We start from the raw sequence: 20863 nt of genomic DNA, 5'->3' as shown, positions 1-20863 counted from the left end.
TTTAATCCTTTTACTATTTATATACGTAAAGAACAGTTTGGGATTTGATCTACTTTCCCTAGCAATACGTCTCTCTGTTTCCTCCTTTGCTATTTTTATTTGTTTTTTGCAGGTTCTCGTTTTTTCCTTGTAACACATTAGTGCCTCCTTGCTGTTTTCCTGTTTTAATCTCTTGAATGCCTCTTTTTTGCTATTTAACGCCCCTTTTACGTTCTTATTCAACCATATTGGTTTCCTCTTGTTTCTGGCCCTTTTATTCCCATACGGTATATACCTCTCGCACTGAGTATTCAGAATTCTTTTGAAGGTTTCCCATTTACTATTCGTATTCCTTTGATTAAGAACTTTGTCCCAGTCTATAAGTTGAAGGTTTTCTTTCAGCTGATCAAACTTCGCCCTCCTAAAGTTTAATGTTTTAGTTGTTCCCTTATTGATAACCCTACTGAAGGGCATTTTGAAATTGATAATATTATGATCGCTATTACCTAGGTGCCCCCCTATCTGTACCTCAGTTATTCTATCAGGCCTATTAGTCAATATTAAGTCCAACACGGCCTTCCCTCTCGTTGGTTCCTGCACTAGTTGGGAGAGATAATTATCCTTGATATTTGTCAAGAACCTTTTTCCTTTCTGCGATCTACAGGTTTCTGTTTCCCAGTCAATATCCGGGTAGTTGAAGTCCCCCATTACAATCACTTCATTATGTTTTGCTACTTTGTCTATTTGTCCTAATAGCAGTTTCTCATTCTCCTCTGTTATATTGGGTGGCTTATAGCAGACCCCCAGTAATATTTTATTATTATTTTTTGCCCCCTCTATCTCTACCCACATGGACTCGACCCCCTCTTCTCCCTCTCCTATATCTTCCCTTAGTCTGGGCTTTAGACGTGACTTTACATATAAGCAGACTCCTCCGCCTTTCCTCTGTTTCTGGTCCCTTCTAAATAAACTATAATCTGTTAAATTTACCGCCCAGTCGTAGCTATCGTCTAGCCAAGTCTCTGTTATACCTACGATGTCATACCTCTCCTCCCATATAAGCGCCCGCAGCTCATCCGCCTTATTGCAAAAAGCCCTCACTTATTGTAAAGCCCTCACATAGGAACTTAGCACATGGTTATTCATTTCTAATGCTTGCGGATGAAACACCCTAGGCTGGGTACGTTGCCAAACAATATCTCATATGGAGAGAGTCCAGTCTTTCTATTAGGCATATATCTTACTGAAAACAGAGCAAGCGGTAAACAGTCCGGCCATGGTTTTCCTGTCTCAGCCATGGCTTTCTGAATTTTTAATTTCAATGTCCCATTCAGTCTTTCCACTTTGCCACTACTTTGCGGGTGATATGGGGTGTGGAATGCTTGTTGAATTCCTAGAGCTGACATGACTTCATTCATTATTTCACCTGTGAAGTGTGTACCTCTGTCACTCTCAATTACCTCTGGTACCCCATACCTGCAGACCACCTCCGCAAGCAGTTTCTTTGCGGTTGCCGCAGCCGTGGCTTTGGCAATCGGGAAAGCCTCCGGCCATCCTGAGAACAAATCAATACAGACCAACACATTCCCATGATCCTGACTTTGGCAGCTGAATATAATCAATTTGCAGTCTCTGGAATGGATAGAGGGGCCGGGGGGTGTGTTTGGGTGGTGTTTTAACTACTCTACCCTGAATATGTGTAGCACATATCATGCACCCTTGTACCAGGTTTTCTATACCGGTGGAGAATCCTGGTGCCACCCAATGTTTCTGCATCACACTCATCACAGCCGTTTTAGATTGGTGTGTCGGCCCATGTAGTATCTGGGCAGCTGCTGGGTACAGTGCCCTTGGAAGGCATCGTCGTGTCCCTTTCCCCCATACCCCATTTGCTTCATTCAGGCATGCACCTTCCTTTAACCACTTATCAACCTCCTCCTTTTGAGCCTGAGCCTGCATTTGGGATAAGATGTCCTCCGACACAAAGGGGTTTTTAGGGGCACTTAGCTGACTTACTGTTGACCCTTGTTGTGGCTTACAGGCTGCTGTTTTTGCCGCTGCATCTGCCATCACGTTTCCTCTGCTTACCTGGTCGGTGCGTCTGGTATGTGCTCTTACCTTTATGACAGCTACCTTTTTGGGTAGTTGTAGTGCATCAATTAACTGCTGGACCGCATCAGCATTCTTAATGGGGTGTCCTGCTGCCGTCAGGAAACCTCTTGACTTCCCTTCCGCTAGTTTACAGGCCTCGGTTAGGGCCCTAAGTTCGGCCTCTTGAGCCGATTGGTGTGGGAGCATTGGTTCTGCCTTGATTACTGCATTGAGGGAGACAACTGCATATCCAGTATGGAAAGTACCTGAATCGTCCCGATGACGGGATCCATCTACAAAAAATTCAAAATCTGCATTTTGTAATTCATGTTCAAATACAGTAGGTAAACCTGCCGTTTCTTGTGCCATCATTTGTGCACAGTCATGAGGAACTTCCTCTCTTGGATCTTCCTTATAAAGCACAGTACCTGACCCCTCCTTTAGATCCGAGAGAGGTAACAAAGTTCCTGGATTTAGGGTAGTACACCTCTGTAAAGAAACATTGGGAGGCATTAACAGTGCACATTGTAACCTAAGATGACGTGCTGCTGAGAGGTGAGCGGGTTGCACTTGGTTCAATATAGTGTAGACATCATGAGGTGTTAGCACGGTGAGCGGGTGGTCAAGAACAATGTCTGCGGATTTATGGAGTAATAGTCCAACAGCATGCAGAGCACGTACGCAGGATGGTGCACCTCTGGCTACCGCGTCTAATCTGCCACTAAAATAGGCAACAGGTCTCTGATTATCACCGTGTGTTTGAGTTAAAACTCCTACTGCATGTCCGGCTTGTTCATGATGGTACAGAGTAAATGGGAGCTCATAATTAGGGGTACCCAAAGCTAGAGCGGCCAAAATACGGTTCTTGAGAGAATAAAAACAGTCTATTGCCTCTGGTGTTAGTACAAAAGGTGTTGGAGTAAGACAGTCATAGAGGGGCTGCATCAAATAGAGACGGCATGAATCCACTGTCTGCAATAGGAAACAAGTCCAAGAAAAGTTCTGAGGGCTGCAACATTAATGGGGACGGTGAATGCCTGTACTGCTTGTTTACGTGCATTTGTTAAATGACGAGCTCCTGGTGTAATGCAATGTCCCAAAAAGGTGACTGAAGATTTACAAAACTGAAGCTTATCTTTCGATGCCTTGCAGCCAGCGTGATAGAGAAACAACATAAGCGATATAGTTGGACTATGACATTGTTTCCTGGAGGAGGCACAAATGAGCAGGTCGACATATTGCAGAACAACGATATGTGGTTCAGACCATCCCTCCAGTATTTCCTGCAGACTTGCAGTGTACATTGTGGGTGAATTCTGGGCACCCTGTGGCAACACTGTCCATGTATATTGACTGCCCTGGAATGTGAAAGCAAACAAGTACTGGCAGTCAGGATGTAATGGTACACTGAAAAATGCATTTGCCAAATCGACCACTGAAAAGCAAAGAGAGTTAGAAGGTATCTGTGACAGGAGAGTATGCGGGTTGGGCACAACTGGTGTTAGAAGTTCTGTGGCTTTGTTAACCAACCGGAGGTCATGGACCATTCTATATGCGGCTGGTTGTCCTGGCACGCTCTTTTTCTTTACTGGGAACAGGGGAGTGTTGCAAGGGGACTGGGTTTTGACTAGGACTCCTCTCTGTAGTAATTTTTGGACTTGCTGGGCTATGGCATTCTCCTGAGCCGAGCTAAGGGGATACTGCTTCTGTTGAGGCAAAATTGCTCCTGGTTTTAATTTTACCATTACTGGTTGAACTCTTAACCTACCAACATCTGTTTTGTCTGAGGCCCAAAAATCATGTGGTACAGTATGCTCCAATATCGGGGGAAACTCATTTGTCTCTTCTATTCCTGCAATATCTAGTGACATAATTTTGCAAAGGGTACTTGGTTTTAAACCTGGGGTCATGGTGACAGTGCCATCGGGATGATACTCAATATGTACTTGTAATTGGGACAACACATCATTTCCCAAAAGGTTACATTGGCCTCGGGGCGATACCATGAGCTGGCTATGTACAGTAGCTCCTTGAATTTGCAGGGGAATTCTCTTAGTGACAGGGAGCAAGACAGACGGGGAATTGAAGGGGGTGGCAATGACATGATGTGAAAAATCAGTGTCAGTATATGGCCAATCACCTTGCGTAATTACTGAATTGTCGGCCCCCATATCTACTTGGAAATCGATTTCATGTCCCCCTGGTAGGTTCACCTGAACTATACAACTGGGAGTTGGGGGTAAGGAGATGTGGGGGTTCATGTGCAAGCTACCCTCATCCTATGGGGGCGTTGTTTGGTCGGCTGGAGGACCCGTACTCTGAGCATTTGGATACGGGTTGGTCCTACAGTCCTTTCTAAAATGTCCTGGCTTTTTACATCCGTAACAGTTTCTGTCCTCCTCCTTCAGTCCGTCCTGTGCCTCTGTTGTTTCTGGGGGTCGTCTCTACTATGTGTATTTTGGCAGCTCTTTTTGCCTGCGCTATGTCATGCTGTGCCCCCTGAGCTATTCTAGCTAAATCTTCTGCCTTCACTGATCTCCAGTCCGGTCTACTTGCTTTTACCTTCTCTGCAATCTCTTTCTTTAGTCCATTCATGAAAGCACTTGCTAATACCCTCTCACTAGTCTTATTTCCGGGGTTGAACCCCATTTCTGACCAGGTTTTCTTTAATGGATAGAAATAATCCTTAGGATCTTCCTCCTTCCCCTGCACTCTATCTTCTAGTGTAACTTGCTTTTCTGCTTGCCTGTCTTTACATGCTTTTACCAACGCTTTTACATACAGAACCCCGGCTGCTGCATCATTAGCCTCCGCTACATCAGGGCCCATTCTACTGTCATATTGTTTATAAGTTTCGTCCGTCAGTCTGTCATACCGAGCTTCATCTGCCAATTTCCTCTTAATTACCCCTTGCAGATCTATTCTAGTGGCATGGTACGTATCCTGTATGGTGGTGATCATTCTAGCGAAACCCATAGGGGACTGGGATGGGTCTGGCAGTTGGGAGATCAACGCCAACTGCTCTGAGGGACTCCATGGTCTATACATTAACATTGTGCGAGCTTCCTGACCTGGAACAACTGCGTCCCCCCACCGATGCTGCTGCTGCTGCTGCTCCTGGCACAACTACCGTCCTCATTGGGAATAGTCTAGCTGGGTGGGGTCTCGGTCCTCTACATGCCACACAGATGTCTACTGTCAAGGGGCTCTGCTGTCCAAACCTGGGGCAAACCCAACAATTGGGTTCCTGAGAATTCTGGTACTGGGGTGAGGCTGAGCTGGGTGACGTCGGGAGCGGACAGGGAGAAAAATCTGTCATTCCGGTTTTTGTCAGTCTGTAACGTCCGTCTCCTAATTCTTCAATTTTTCCTTTAAAATGAGCACATGCATTCATCCATACATCCACTGTCTTCAACAGACCCTTATCTTTCAGCCATCCATGATAGCAGTTAAAGAAGGATTTCCATTTCTCTCCATTCATCTCTCCATTCTCATTCATTCCCGCTTTACACAATATTTTGTCAATTCCAATCAGTGCCTGTTTCCCTTCTCTGCGTACTACTAAGTCTTTGGCTATAATGCCTTCCTTGGCATTTTGGTTCCCCATTTTTTTGGGTTCTCCTCACTTAGAGTAGACTCCTCAGTCACTTAGACAATGGTCACTTAGACAATGGGCCACAAAGGTTTCTGAACCATTCCACTACTAGCCTTCCAGGACTTATACGCCAACCAGAAAAACAGACCAAAAACACCAATCCCGATACACACCCACAACACAATCATCGGATCCATACTTTCATTCTTAAGTTTTTCCAAAGGATAGAAGGCAGGACTGACAATTTATCTGAGGGAATTCTACTGGTTCAAAGGGACCTGAGCCAGACAACAATCTGTGAATTACCTGGGAGCCGACCGCTCGGGGGTGAGGGAGTCTCTTCTATGCAGTGATATAATTAGGTAGAATATAACAGTTATTCTTACCTCAGCGCTGTATATATCACCAACAGAGAGCTTCACTCGTCCCACGTCTCGGACCGGTCGAGCACCCCTGGGTAGATTAACTCAAGGTCCCTGTTCGGGCGCCAGCTGTGGTCACTGCATTCTGAGTCTTCTATCCTTTGGATTACGAGCTCAGAGAGATGAGACACAGGACAGGATGTGTGTCAAACAAACTCTAAACTTTATTACAAATCATGGGTTTTATATCCACCCTGAAGGCAGGAAACGGATTTACCATATATGGTTTGATTATACAATTTAAGCACACAAAGACTGATTTCTTTTCTCGTGCTTGTGTTGAAGCATTCAATCGGACACATTTAATTAGACACATTTAATCAGATACATTCTGATGACTAGCAAGGACGCATTATTGATTCAAGAAGGAACATTCACTGCTGGTGTTATTTTGACCTAAAGTAACTTTTAGACTTATATATAGTGTTGAGCATTCCGATACTGAAATATCGGGTATCGGCCGATATTCGCGATATCGGAATTCCGATACTTTTACAATATCGAATACCGGAATCGGAAGTTCCCATAATGCCTGCGCTCTGCAGTGTCTCTGAAGGATGACAAGCTGGATGACAGTTCTCAGCTGCGATCCAGCCTGTCATCAGAATGCCATCCCAGCGTGGAGAATTCTCCTGATTGTTTAAAAGCCGGCGGGCGGTAAAAAGCCACCGGCTTTTAAACAATCACACAGCCCCATACTGCTTCCCCGCAGCCTCCCACCCCGATCCTCCGCTCCCCTCGCCACCTCCCATCCCGATCGTAAGTTAGGACCGGGCGGGGAGCACAGCACCAAGGAGCGGGGAGCGAAGGACCCGGGCGGGGAAGCCGGCAGTGAAAAGACTTCACCGCCGGCTTTCCCGTTCTGTGCTGCGCTTTCCCGCCGGTTATTTCAAATGAACAGCTGAGGTATCAGGTGATGCCGATCAGCTGTTTATTTGAAGTAGCCGCGGTGCCCTCAGAGGGTTCATGCGAGTTCATGCTTGACTGCATCACATGAAAATTTCCCACGGCCACACAGGTCAGCCTCACCTCCCAGACGATCAGCCCGTCATGATTAGTGTGTGCGCGGTGTCTGTGCGATATCTGCGAGTGTGTGCGATGTCTGCGAGTGTGTGCAGGGTGTCTGTGCGATGTCTGCGGGGTGTCTGTGCGATGTCTGCGGGTGTGTGCGCGGTGTCTGCGCGGTGTCTGCAAGTGTGTGCGTGCAGGCAAACATAGGCCGATGTGACACTACTTCTCCCATCGGCCTATGTCTGTCCCCCGTCCACTCGTGCCAGCAGGATCAGCTTGATGGGAGCAGTAGTTCCCATCAGCCTGATCCTGCTATACATGTTTTTTTTGGTCCCCAATAAATTTTACATACATGTCATTGGTGGCCAGTGGTTACCTACAATAAATTAGTTTATACATTACCTGTCCCTGCCACCTAAAATAAAGTAAAAAATAAAAAACTACACCTATACTCACCTAGACGCCTAATTCCCCGAAGCCATCGATCTCTTGTAATAAAATGTAAAATAATAAACCACAACCTTATCCTTACCCCTCCGTAGTAGTCCACGAGTATCCCACGAAGATCTCCAGTTTAGAGCAGCCACATAGAATGTGACCACTCTGAACCGCTGCTAGAATGATGGGGCCGTAAAGCAGTCCCGTCATTGCATAAGCGGGTTCGCCGGAGTTCAGGCAGCGCTGCTCCGGTCAGCTCCTTTACGGCCCTGCTGTACCGTGAGAAATTCCCACGGTACAGCAGTGCCGTAAAGGAGGTCTCCGGAGCAGCGCTGACTGAATGCACTCCGGTGACCTCAGTCAGTGGCTCCCGCTGCCGGGAGCGGACGTGTTCCCGGCAGCGTGAGCTTACAGCAGCCATGCACAGCTGTCACCATCTCCAGATGTGACAGCTGTGCATGGGAGATCAGCGCAGGAACGTGGACAGGTAACTTTTTTTTTTTTAGTAAACTAAGAATTAAATAAAATGGTGTGTTTTATTTCAAATAAATTATTTGTTCTGGGTGTAGTGTGTGTTTTCTTTTTAACACTTTGTAGGTTAGTAATGGGGGTGTCTTATAGACGCCCATCATTACTAACCTGGGCTTCATGGCAGCTGGCGCTGACATGAACCCCACCACTATTACCCCCTGCCACCGCACCAGGGCAGTGTGGAAGAGCGAGGCTAAGTGCCAGAATTGGCGCATTCTATTTCTGGGGCGGCTGACGGCTGGTGTTTCTAGCCTGGGAGGGGGCCAATATTCATGGCACCCTTCCTGGGCTATTAATATCAGCCCCCAGCTGTCTGCCTAGCCTTTGCTAGCTATTAAAATAGGGGGGACCCCACGTCATGTCTTTGGGGGGGTCCCCCATTTTAATAGCTGCTAAAGGCTAGGTATTTAGCTGGGGGCTGATATTAGTAGCCTGGGAAACTCCGTGGGTATTACCCCCTTCCCAGGCTTCAAACATCTGCCCCAGCCGTCTGCTTAACCTCCGCTAGAGACTAAAATTATGGGGGATCCCACGCCAATTTTTTTTTTATATTGCAGGAGATCGTTGGCTTCAGCTGGAATGGGCGTGATGGTAAGTATGGTTTAATTTACAACAATAAAGAATTGTGTGTTTATTTCAATTAAAGGACTTTATTCTGGGTGTTGTGTTTTTTTTAAATACTTTACTAGAAATTCATGGCGGTCATGTCTAATATTGGCGTGACCCCATGAATTTCAGGCTTAGGGCCAGCAATAATACCAAGCTGGCCCTAACCCCTTTATTACCCAGTGAGCCACCGCACCAGGGCCCTGGATGAGTTGGGTACAGCGCCAGAAGATGGCGCTTCAATAAACGTGCCATTTTCCGGAGTGGCTGCGGACTGCAATTTGCAGCGGGGGGGGGCCCCAGAAAGCTTGGGCCTCCCTGCGCTGCAGATTCCAGCCCCAGCTGCCTAGTTGTACCTGGCTGGACCCAAAAATAGGGAGAAGCCCCACGTATTTTTTTTTTTTAATTATTTCATGAAATAATAAAGAAAAAAAGGGCTTCCCTATATTGTTGTATCCAACCAGGTACAAATAGGCAGCTGGTGGTTCATGAAATAATTAAAAAAAAATTGATGTGGGGCTTCGTCCTATATTTGTGTCCAGCCAGGAACAGCAGGCAGGAACGGGCTGCCCCCAACCACCAGCTGCCTATTTGTACCTGGCTGGATACAACAATATAGGGAAGCCCTTTTTTTCTTAATTATTTCATGAAATAATTAAAAAAAAAAAAAATACGTGGAGCTTTGCCCTATTTTTTGTGTCCAGCCAGGTACAACTAGGCAGCTGGGGACTGGAATCCGCAGCGCAGGGAGGCCCAAGCTTTCTGGCCCCCCCCCCCCCCCGCTGCAAACTGCAGTCCGCAGCCACCACGGAAAATGGCACATTCATAGAAGCGCCATCTTCTGGCGCTGTACTCAACTCATCCAGGGCCCTGGTGCGGTGGCTCACTGGGTAATAAAGGGGTTAAGGCCAGCTTGGTAGTATCAGCTGGCCCTAAGCCCGAAATTCATGGGGTCACGCCAATATTAGACATGACCGCCATGAATTTCTAGTAAAGTATTTAAAAAAAACACAAACACCCAGAATAAAGTCCTTTAATTGAAATAAACACACAATTCTTTATTGTTCTAAATTAAACCATACTTACCGTCACGCCCATTCCAGCTGAAGCCAACGGTCTCCTGCAATAAAAGAAAAATAATAAACCAACCTCATCCTTACCTTTCCATGGTTTCCAGGACAGTTTCAGCTCTGCTACATCGAGATGACAGGCTGGACCGCAGCAGAACGCTGCCATCCAGCTTGTCATCCCGCAGACACTGAGAAGCGCAGGCTTGCTTGCGCTCCTCAGTGTCAGGCTGTGACGGCATAAAGATGAGCCGAGTCTCTCACGCTCACCACATGCGCAGGAGAATTTTCCCACGCTGTCAGTGACGAGCATGAGGTGAGCGGAGTTCATTGGACATGAACTCGACTCATCTGGATGCCGTCACAGCCAGACACTGAGGAGCGCAAGCATGCCTGCGCTTCTCAGTGTCCGCGGGATGACAGGCTGGATGGCAGCGTTCTGCTGCGGTCCAGCCTGTCATCTCGATGTAGCAGAGCTGGAGCTGTCCTGGGAACCATGGGAAGGTAAGGATGAGGTTGCTTTATTATTTTACTTTTATTGCAGGAGATCGTTGGCTTCAGCTGGAATGGGCGTGATGGTAAGTATAGTTTAATTTAGAACAATAAAGAATTGTGTGTTTACTTCAATTAAAGGACTTTATTCTGGGTGTTTGTTGGTTTTTTTTAACTTTGACTATGGGGTTAGTAATGGGGGTGTCTTATAGACGCCTCTCCATTACTAACCTGGGCTTGATGTCAGCTGGCATTATAAGCTGACATCATCCCCAGCCCTATTACCCCACTGCCACCGCTACAGGGCAGTGGGAAGAGCGAGGCTAAGTGCCAGAATTGGCGCATCCTATGGATGCGCCATTTCTGGGGCGGCTGACGGCTGGTGTTTCTAGCATGGGAGGGGGCCAATATTCATGGCACCCTTCCTGGGCTATTAATATCAGCCCCCAGCTGTCTGCCTAGCCTTTGCTAGCTATTAAAATAGGGGGGACCCCACGTCATTTTTTTTGGGGGGGGTCCCCCATTTTAATAGCTAGTAAAGGCTAGGTATTCAGCTGGGGGCTGATATTAGTAGCCTGGGAAGCTCCGTGGGTATTACCCCCTTCCCAGGCTTCAAACATCTGCCCCAGCCGTCTGCTTAACCTCCGCTAGAGACTAAAATTACGGGGAACCCCACGCCAATTTTTTTTTTTTTAATAAATCCTTTATTTTAACACTAAATGACAAGTACAGTAATCAACACGGTCACTGTACTTCATATATATGTGACTGACATGTTTCTGTCTATCTAATCTGTGTGAGATTCTCTATTCTTTCTATTCTGAATTGTCGGGTACAGATGCTGAATTGCCGGCCGGCTTTTTTAAAGAGACGGTGCATGAAAACACTATTATTTTTTTTTAATAAATCCTTTACACTAAGTGACAAGTACAGTAAGCAACACTGTCACTGTACTTCATATATATGTGACTGACATGTTTCTATCTATCTAATCTATGTGTGAAGCTCTATTCTTTCTTTTCTAAATTGTCGGGTACCGGTGAATGCCGCTGCTGAATTGCTGGCTTTTCATGTTTCACTGTGAGCACTGTACCCATCGATTTGGGCAACCACCTCCCCCAATACATTCTACATTATTGTTAGTTGTTTTCCTTCATGTAGAATTAACCTACAAGGAAAGAAAGGGTTTATTTTCATTCCGATATTTGTGTCCCATTGACTTGCATTGGTTTCCGGTATCGGAATCAGCAATATCCGATACATTTTGGGTATCGGCCCGATCCAATCCGATCCGATATTTCCTGATATCGGAAGGTATCGCTCAACACTACTTATATAGCATAGATGGGGTCTTTGAATTTGAGAGGCCTCATCTTCTGCTATAACATTAGCATTAGATACACATCTCAGCAGACTGTATCACACAGGATAGGATTAGATACACATCTCAGCACACAGTATCAAACAGGAGAGGATTAGATACACGGCTCAGCAGACAGTATCAAACAGGAGAGGATAAAATACACGGCTCAGCAGACAGTATCACACAGGAGAGGATTAGATACACATCTCAGCAGACAGTATCACACAGGATAGGATTAGATACACATCTCAGCAGACAGTATCACACAGGAGAGGATTAGATACAGAGCTCAGCAGACTAGCACACAGGAGAGGATTAGATACACAGCTCAGAAGACAGTATCACACAGGAGAGGATTAGATACACGGCTCAGCAGACAGTATCACACAGGAGAGGATTAGATACACGGCTCAGCAGACAGTATCACACAGGATGGGATTAGATACACGGCTCAGCAGACAGTATCACACAGGATAGGATTAGATACAGAACTCAGCAGACAGTATCACAGGGATAGGATTAGATACACAGCTCAGCAGACAGTATCACACAGGAGAGGATTAGATACATGGCTTAGCCGACAGTATCACACAGGAGAGGATTAGATACACGGCTCAGCAGACAGTATCACACAGGAGAGGATTAGATACACGGCTCAGCAGACAGTATCACACAGGAGGGGGATTAGATACACGGCTCAGCAGACAGTATCACACAGGATGGGATTAGATACACGGCTCAGCAGACAGTATCACACAGGAGAGGATTAGATACACGGCTCAGCAGACAGTATCACACAGGAGAGGATTAGATACATGGCTTAGCCGACAGTATCACACAGGAGAGGATTAGATACACGGCTCAGTAGACAGTATCACACAGGAGAGGATTAGATACACTGCTCAGCAGACAGCATCACACAGGATAGGATTAGATACACGGCTCAGAAGACAGTATCACACAGGATAGTGTCGTCACTGCATTCTTGGTCTTCTATCCTTTGGATTACGATATCGGGTAGAAGACGACACAGGACAGGATGTTTGTGTCTAAACATACTCTAAACTTTATTACAAAACACAGGGCTAATATACACCCTGAAGGCAGGAAACGGATTTACCATATATGGTTCGATTATACAGTTTAGCTGAACAAGCGAAAAAAGCTAGTTTCTGTATGCTTTAAAATATTTAATTAGACGTATCTGGTTAGCAAGGCCATTTTATCTTCTTGCAAGGACACGCTATTGATACAAGAAGGAACATTTCAGCTTGCTGTTATTTTGCCCTAAAATAACTGTCAGACTTATATAGCATAGATAGGGTCTTTAAACTTAAGGGACTCCATCTTCTGCTATAACAATAGCATTAGATACACATCTCAGCAGACTGTATCACACAGGAGAGGATTAGATACACGGATCAGCAGACAGTATCACACAGGATAGGATACTTCCTCTGTAATCCCTCCTGGAAATGTAAGGACTCTACTTTCTGCACTTCCTCTGTAAATCCTCCTGGAAATGTAAGAATTTTACTTTTTGCACATCCCCTGTAATCCCTCCTGGAAATGTAAGGATTCTACTTTGTGCATTTCCTCTGTAATCCCTCCTGGAAATGTAAGAATTTTACTATATGCACTTCCTCTGTAATCCCTCCTGGAAAAGTAAGAAATCTACTTAATGCATTTCCTCTATAATTCCTCCTGGAAATGTAAGAACTCTACTTTGTGCTCTTCCTCTGTAATCCCTCCTGGAAATGTAAGAACTTTACTTTGTGCACTTCCTCTTTAATAGAGATGAGCGTTGTTCGACTCGAACTGTTCGCCAATCTCAAATTCGAGCTGTTTTGGGCGGTGTTCGAGCCGTTCGGCGAACACGAACAATTTGAAAAAAATTCGGCTGTTCGAGGTTATGTTCGATAACTGTTCGTGCACCAAAATCATAACTGGATTTTTTCTCAGTAATGATGAAAATTAATGTTAATACGCAGTTTGAGTGTACAGCGGGGTGGGGGGAGGGGCAGGGGATGGATCTCTGCAGGAACAATGAAGATCTCCATTTTTTTTTTCTCTTTCCCGCATTTACAGTGGGGAGGTGCAATCTGTCAGCCTATCAGCAGCGCACACACGGAGCGAAGTGCTTTTTTTCACACAAGCAAGGGCATGTGTCATTGGCAGTGTATGTCACATGTCCTTGCCCTATAAGACCAAGCCATTTTCCCCGTCGCCACCATTTTCTCACTGCTGCAGCTGCGTGTTAGACGGCACCGCTGTTGCTGTGTGCGCTATGCCTTGTTAATTTCAAGCCAATTTTTGCACAAATCTACAGATAGCTTGGGAGTAGGGAATAGTTGTGATTGCAGTCCTTTTAAGGACTAGGTTACAGCATTTCCTACGACTTTTATCAGGCAGGTCTGTGCTCTTAAATAGATAGATTGTGGGAGTAAAGACTAATTGTAATTGCAGTCCTTTTCAGGACTAGGTTACATCAGTTCCTATCAGTTTTTGCCAGGCAGGTCTGTGCAAGTTTTTTCACAGCATTTGGCTGAATCTAGCAAAGCTAATCCTTTTTGGCCTATTGCAGAGTGTGTTAGTCAGTGGAGTAGCCCATCTGTGTTGCAAGATATACCACCTGTGTATAGAATACCAATTTTTTTTACTGCACCTAGTGAAGTAAAACCTTTTGGGCATAGCATCATTCTATTAGTCCATCTATACTGACCTCCATCAGGTTGCAAATTCAATATAATTTTTTTCTGCATCTAGCTCTGAAAAAAAATGTTTTTTGTGCAAACAACTCCAGAGTTGTGAATTAGTTAACCACCAAAATGAGTGGAAAAAGGCCTGCTGCTGGTGGAAAGGGGAATAGGCGTGTTGGGAAGGGGAAAAAAGGTTGTGTCCGTGGGGTAGGTGTTAAAGCAACAGTAACATCTGCAGAAGAAAGACCATCTTCCAGCCAAACTAAAATGTCTACTTCTTTTAGCGGACAATGTGATAAGATCCCTTTCTTATGGCCACGCCAATCGCTACAAATTCCAGATGAGGCACAAAAACAGCAGGTGCTTCACCGGATATCAAGTGCTCCTTTAAGTGGGCTCTCCTCCACATCAACTTCAACATCACAAATACTCCAGTCCTCAAAGGTGTCACCCCAATCGCACTTTCTTCCTCTCAGCTCCCAAATCTCCAGCTGCCCGTCTGAGTATGAGGTAGAACAGATGGTTGAGTCTGCAGAGCTGTTTACTCATACTATAGCCTGGGAATCAGAGGTCGACTCCAGCGCTTCTGTGAATCCAGACGAGGAAATGATCTGCACTGATGCCCAGAATCTTTATGAGTCGGATCCAGGACCAGACACAGAAGGTTCTGACCATAATGTAGACCCTCATTCCCAAACTGTAACTCCTGTTGGTGGAGACAATGAGGAAGACGATGATGAGACTCAAATACCTGATTGGAGCGACAACTTTAGTTTTTTGTCAGGGCAGGAAGAGGTTGGCTCTGAGGGCGACAGGTGTGATAACGCACAGGGTGATGATGACGAGGTTGGAGATCCCACTTACTGTCAACCCACAGTCAGCCAAGAGATAAGGTCAGCAGAGGAGGTGGAGGAAGATGCTAGTGACGACGAGGTCAGGTTGCGCCTTCCTGGACAGAGACGTAGTACTGGAAGCACGTCAACAACTGCATCCTCAAACACAACTCTGCCTCTCACCACAAGTCGTGGTGGCTCTTCAGGTCGCATGGGTGCTAAGCCTTGCATAGCCTGGGCATTTTTTCAGATCGATAAGGATGACCCAACTCGTGTTATCTGTAACATTTGTCAGCAAAAGCTAAGTAGAGGCCAAAAAAATACATAGTTTGAGTACTTCATGCATGAACCGGCACATGGACATGAAGCATAAGTTGCAGTGGGAAGCTCAGTGTGCTACAATGCGGCCTAGCCGGGCGGGCCAACCACCGTCTGCCACATCTTGTGCATCTGCGGCCTCTTCATCCTCTGTGACTGGGGGGACAGCAGTCTCACCTGTTTTGGGACGCAGACCTGCCACCTCTTTACCCGCAACAGCCAGTGTGATTAGCAGGTCATCATTTCATTTGGAGGTGGAAACACCAGCTGGTGTTGAGCGCTGTCCGACATCGATAGCACAACCTTTGGATCAAGGCAGCCCAACATGTCCGCCTGCATCTTCCTCACAGACCGGCAGTTTGCCGGGGACACCCTTCTCAACCCCGTCTAAGCACAACAGCCAGCCCACGGTCCCTCAGATGTGGACAAGTAAAAGACCATTTCCTCCTAGCCATGAGAAAGCCAAGAGGTTGAATTTCACCATCTGCAAGCTCTTGGCTACAGAAATGCTGCCTTTCCACCTGGTGGACACAGAGGATTTTCGAGACCTTATGTCCGTCGCAGTGCCCCAGTACCAGATGCCCAGTCGGCACTACTTCTCAAAGAAAGGTGTGCCTGCGCTCCACCAGCATGTCGCACACATCACCGCTTCTTTGAGAAACTCTGTGAGTGACAGGGTGCATTTCACCACAGACACTTGGACGAGTAGGCATGGACAGGGGTGTTACATGTCGTTGACTGGGCACTGGGTAACTATGGTGACAGCAGGACAAGGGGCTGCTGTCCAAGTCTTGCCGTCCCCACGAGTTGTGCGTCAATCCTCTTTATCTAGAAGTTCCTCCACTGCTTCTGCCTCCTCAACCTCCTCTCGGTCCTCCACCTGCACCCAAAGCCTGTCTGGTCATGCCACCCTCTTTCTAACTGCGCAGAAGGAATCCTGCACACCTCCTTACTATGCTGGCAGTAGGGCTCAACGTGATCAGGCGGTTTTTACTTTGAAATGTCTGGGAAATGTGAGTCACACAGCTGAGGAGTTGTGGTCAGCTCTGGAGAACCAGTTTCATGAATGGTTGTCTCCACTGGACCTGAAACCAGGGAAGGCCGTGTTCAACAATGCTGCAAACCTCGGTGCGGCCCTTCGCCGGGGCAATGTCACACACGTGCCTTGTATGGCTCACGTGTTGAACCTGGTTGTCCAGCAATTTTTAGCCCACTATCCCGGACTAGATGGCCTTCTGCAGAGGGCACGGTCGCTGTGTGCTCACTTCCGCCGTTCGCATCCCGCAGCTCAGCGACTTACATCTCTACAGAAGTCGTTGGGCCTGCCACTTCACCGGCTAAAATGCGATGTGCCTACCCGGTGGAATTCAACTCTGCACATGTTGCAGCGACTGTGCCAGCACAGACAAGCCCTGGTGCAATACGTTCTGACGTATAGCCTGGGCCAACGAGATCCAGAGGTGGGGCAAATCACGCTGGAGGAGTGGTCTCAGATCAGGGACCTATGCACCCTTCTGCACAGTTTTGAAATGGCGACGAAGATGTTTAGTGCTGACGATGCCATTATCAGCACGACTATTCCGGTGATTTACATGCTGGAGCACATGTTAAACAGAATTCGGAGTCAGGTGGTGGCACAAGAGGAGGTGGAGGAAGTAGAGGAGGAGGAGTTGTATGCGGAAGGGCTAACATCTGCAAGGTCCAGACGGTCGGCAGCACCAAGGCGGCAGGCATGTGAGGGTGGGGGAGATGGTTTTACCAGGGCGCATGGTAGCAGCCAAACTAGTGAGGAAGGTGCAGGAGCCCAGGAAGAAGTGGAGGACGAACTGATGGAAGACTCATCAGATGAGGGAGACCTTGATCACATTTCTGTTGTGCGAGGTTGGGGGGAGAGGGCAGAGGAAGGAAGCATGATTGCTACCTCGCCACCAACACAACAGGTACTTGGTGCTCCTGGATGCGCAAGACACACGAGTGCCTTCTTGCTGCACTACCTGCAACATGACCCTCATATTGTCAGAATTCGAAGTAATCATGACTACTGGGTTGCCACACTCTTAGATCAACCTTTTCATTTTAATAAAGAACAAAAAAATGGTCATTTTTGAAATTATAAGCATTAGCAGGTTATTACAAACTGAAATCAAACAGTTTTCAACTCAAAACTTTATTCTAGGTGATGTTACATTTGCACATAGGACCCCTTGTTCGAAAGGAGCTTCTGAACTCTCTCGTCCATTGAATTTGTCAGGTTTTGGATGGTTTCTGCTTCAATTGTTTTGCATGAGGACAGAATACCCTCCCAGAGCTGTTGCTTAGATGTGAACTGCCTCCTGCCATCATAGACACTCCTTTTGATGATGCTCCAGAGGTTCTCAATGGGGTTGAGGTCAGGGGAGCATGGGGGGGGGGGGGGGGGGGGGGGGTCACACCATAAGTTTGTCCCCTTTTATGCCCATATCAGCCAGAGATGCAGCATGAGACGGTGCATTATCATGCATGAAAATGATCTTGCTGCAGAATACACAGTTCTTCTTCTTGAACCATGGCAGGAAGTGCTGTTTGAGAAACTCCACATACATTATGGAGTTCATCTTTACCCCTTCAGGGATCCTACAGGGGCCGACAAACTCTCTCCCCATGATTCCAGCCCAAAACATTACTCCAGCTCCTCCTTGTTGGCGCTGTAGCCGTGTTTGCATGGGGTGTCCATCAACCAGCCATCCTCCACTCCATCCATCCATCCATCCGGACCATCGAGCGTTGCACAGCACTCATCAGTGAACAAAACAGTTTTGAAGTCAGTCTTCATGTATTGTTTGGCCCACTGGAGCCGTTTCTGCTTGTGTGCAGTGGATAGAGGAGGTCGACAGGATGGCTTACGCACAGCTGCAAACCTCTGAAGGACCCTGCATCTTGTTGTTCGGGGGACGTTGGAGGCACCAGCAGCTTCAAAAACTTGTCTGCTGCTATGACGAGGCTTTTTTGCCGCTGCTCTTTTAACCTGACGTAATTGCCTGTAGGAAAGAGTCCTCAATTTTTACCTTAGCACGCACACGTGTGTACTGTGAATCAGATACATACTTCTTGATTGTGCGATGATCAGGATGAAGTGTCTTGGCAATGTTGATTGTAGTCATGCCTTGACCTAAACACTCCACAATTTGTTGCTTCTCAGCAGCCGACACATCCTTTTTCTTTCCCATTTTGGCAGAAAATGTAGGCTGCTTAATAATGTGAGACAGCCTTCTTAAGTAGTCTTGCCTTTCATTGGACACACCTGCCAAACTAATTAGCACAGGTGTCTGCAATTGCTTACAGTGATATAAAGAGCCCTGACACACATCACCATCAATGAGTTTAACTGACAAACCAAAAAATTCTTCCCTTATCACTCCTAAACACTTTTTGTATAATAATTTGGAACACAGTGTACATGTGCTTTTCCACAAAACACCAGTGGTTCACGTAGTGAATCTTACAGTTCTAACTTGCCAACCGTGGTCTGTATGGAGTTGTTCAATAAAGGGCCCAAAATTAAGATAACAGACGGGAGAGGTCTCTATGAATAGGAATTCCTAAGTATTTGATACCCTGTGAGGGCCAGGCAAAGGGAAAGTTGGACTGCATGGAATCCTGTATGGATTTGGGGAGGGAGACATTGAGGGCCTCAGACTTCGCTGCATTGATTTTAAAATTTGACCATGTAACGAAGTGATCTATTTCAGCCATAACAGCAGGGATGGATATATGTGATTGAGTGATATATACTAGGACATCATCAGCAAATGCAGAGCACTTGTACTTGGTGCCTCCCACCTCAATCCACCTAATATTGGGGTTATGGCGAATTGATGAGAGCAGGTGCTCCGTCACTAGGATGTATAAGAGAGGGGACAGAGGACATCCCTGCCTTGTCCCATTGGTGATTATGAAAGGTGATGAAAATGTTCCATTTATCTTTAGCCTAGGTGACGTATTGCGATACAGGGCCGTGATTTTGGCTATAAAAGGGTCCCCTAGACCCCTACCCCAAGCTTTTTAAGAGAATAATATATGGCGTGCCAGGAGACTCTATGGAATGCTTTCTCAGCATCCAACAAGAGTATCTAATTACAAATTTTAACTGCATCTAGCCCAGGAAATACTTTTTGCCTAGTAGCAGTGTCTGCTAGTCAGCAGATTATCCCAGCTGTTAAGCAAGCTACACCACCTGTAGTTTGGACACTTAATTTTTTCAGAGGAAATGGTTCGGGCCCCCGGGACACTCAGTGAAGAGCATCGGGGAGCAGGGGCGGACCTACCTGTGTGACCTCCTGCATGGGGCATTATAAGGGAGGGGGTGGTCTGACATACTGCATGGGGCATTGAAAGGGGGGGGGGGGGGGGGGGAGACAGCCTGCATGGAGCGTTACATAGGGGCCAATATTCTGTATGGAGTGTTATATGGGGGACAGTATTCTGTATGGAGCGTTATATGGGGGACAGTATTCTGCATGTAGCGTTATATGGGGGCCAGTATTCTGCATGCAGCATTTTATGGGGGCCAGTATCCTGTATGCAGCATTTTATGGGGACGTGTATCCTGTATGGAGCATTATAAGGGGGTCAGTATCCTGTATGGAGCATTATATGGTGCCCATAATACTGTATGGAGGACTATACTGTCCGGTCTGCACTGTGCGCTGTGAGGATTCGCCGGTTTCTGAGCTATTGTAGAATTTACAATAGATATCGCTCATGTAATGTAGTAAGTGAAATCCTTGGCCTTGTACTAATATATATATATATATATATATATATATATATATATATATATATATATATATATATATATATATATATATTTTTTTTTTCTCTGTGGTATCTGTGCATCATGAATCATGCTATGTGTTAAAGGGGCCACTGAAACTATCGCCCAGGGCCCACAAAAACCTGGAGCCGGCCCTGGGGGTAAGTATAACAAGTTTAATTTTTTTTTTTTTTTTTTTTAAATACAATTAATTAACTAGGAGTGGGGGGAATCCGAGATGCACGGGGGGGATGAAAGATGCACGGGGGGGGGCCCTTCATGCCCCCTATGAAGGGCAGGGGGGGGCCCCCCAAAAAAAATTCTTGCACAGGGGCCCACTACAGTCTGTGTCCGCCCCTGTCGGGGAGGCACCCCAAGGCACAGGGGCTGGGACTGGCGGTAGGATGCCTTGCGGTGGACCGCCAAGCTCGATCCTTATAAAAGCTTTTTAACTGCAGCAGCTTTAGTGGACGCTACTGGAGCTGGAATTACGCGGCTGCTGGCATGAGACTTGCCCTTCAATAGATCCTTGTAAGAGGATTTAAAGTGTACTCATTCAAATTAGAGAGACAATTTAAATTAAAAAGCTTAGAGCTGCCTCCACCACAGGGGGGCTCGCTCGACCC

The sequence above is a fragment of the Phyllobates terribilis genome, unplaced genomic scaffold, assembly GCF_046119375.1.
Source record: "Phyllobates terribilis strain yellow unplaced genomic scaffold, ASM4611937v1 Scaffold_529__1_contigs__length_1196974, whole genome shotgun sequence".
Classification (NCBI taxonomy): domain Eukaryota; kingdom Metazoa; phylum Chordata; class Amphibia; order Anura; family Dendrobatidae; genus Phyllobates; species Phyllobates terribilis.
This window is presented reverse-complemented; position numbering follows the sequence as displayed.